The sequence below is a fragment of the Octopus bimaculoides genome, chromosome 3 (assembly GCF_001194135.2).
Source record: "Octopus bimaculoides isolate UCB-OBI-ISO-001 chromosome 3, ASM119413v2, whole genome shotgun sequence".
NCBI classification, from domain to species: Eukaryota; Metazoa; Mollusca; class Cephalopoda; order Octopoda; family Octopodidae; genus Octopus; species Octopus bimaculoides.
This window is the reverse complement of record NC_068983.1, coordinates 9614924-9616340: the sequence shown is the minus strand read 5'-3', so window position 1 is coordinate 9616340 and position 1417 is coordinate 9614924. Positions and strand designations below refer to the sequence as shown.

The following is a 1417-nucleotide window of genomic DNA, read 5'->3' as shown; positions in this document are numbered from 1 at the left end:
GAGAGAGAGAGAGAGAGAGAAAGAGAGTGAGAGAGAGAGAGAAAGAGAGTGAGAGAGAGAGAGAGAGAGAGAGAGAGAGAAATAAGAAGAAATGGACTGAACGATATTCTTTATTAAAAAATCACTACAATTGTTTCGATACATCGTTACACCCTATATTTGTGAAATGATATTATCAACATATTGTATAATCACTATCATTCATCAAAAGTGCAAGATGTGCTTCTTCAGGTGATTATTTTAATTAAGTTAGATCATTCTGTCATTTCACTCTGTACAGGTACAACGATGTCTGGAAACGATTGGAGTGATTTTTAATTGACGAATAACGTTCAATCTATTTTACGTTATTCATCTATTTATACAAACTCTACAAATGTCATGGAATACCTGATGTATATCCAGTAAAATGAACATTTGCATTGTATGATGACATCCGTTCCATCGTTTGTTGGAGAACTAATCATTTTCGATTTCTAAGTTACCTATTTATATGTTTGAATTTTTACCTGAGGATGGCAGGTTACGTTATATACAACGGTTTTCTTACAGTTTCCATCTACCAAATGTATTCACAAGGCTTCGGTTGGCCCGGGCTATAGTACATGACATTTGCCTAAAGTGCACCGCAGCGAGACTGAACCTGGGACTATGTGGTTGGAAAGCAAACTTCTTACCACACAATTAAACTGAGAAGCAATTTCGATCAACTTTTTGAAATATCATTATTTAAATCTCAAGGCTTCGGTCGGCCCGGGGTTATAGCGTATGACATTTGCCTAAGATGTACCGCAACGAGACTGAACCTGAGACCATGTGGCTGGAAAATAAAAACCCCTTACCATACAGTTACACAGAGAATCAATCTACAACTCTCTTAATATAAATTACTGTATGTACCATATTGTACTAATGTAAATAAATCAATTTTGATCAACGTTTTGAAATATTATTGCTTAAATCTCCGATGTACTTTATTGGAACTTGTTTGTGCATGATTTCAGAAATCCTGATAATAAAGCAAATCGTTACAAGGTCCTTTATAGACATAATAGAATATCGATCAAAGACATCAAAATAATAAAGATTTCCTAATAGATTTCGATGTGAAATCTTAGAGAATTTTGGCGAAAGACTAACCTATAAAGGTCATTTGAAAGAGTGACCTGGTCAATGGCTAGTAGTATAGAATAATGGAAATGGTTCGCCGTCTGTTGAACAGAATGTGAATGGTGCAATGTCGTCTTTAGAACGATGTCTAAGTAACATTAATTGGGTGGTTGGCTGGATAGGTGGTTGGTTGGTTGGTGAGGAGAAGAATGTCAATTCAGATATGAGTGTGGAGAGGAAGGAGAGATAAGAGAAGGTGTTGCAGAGAGAGAGAGAGAGAGAGAGAGAGAGAGAGAGAGAGAGAGAG

At 36.3% G+C, this 1417-nt stretch overlaps 1 protein-coding gene and 1 long non-coding RNA gene across 6 annotated transcripts in view; one reads left to right on the top strand and one right to left on the bottom strand.

The window, feature by feature from the left end:
• Window positions 1-961, top strand: part of LOC106875513 (uncharacterized) — a 34789-nt gene extending 33828 nt beyond the window's left edge. The window contains exon 4 of the long non-coding RNA XR_001410126.2: window positions 553-961. This is a non-coding gene — a long non-coding RNA (uncharacterized LOC106875513). The remainder of the gene's footprint in view (window positions 1-552) is intronic.
• The window catches only part of LOC106875510 (uncharacterized), a 337304-nt gene that overhangs the window by 120734 nt on the left and 215153 nt on the right, over window positions 1-1417 (bottom strand). The window lies entirely within an intron of this gene.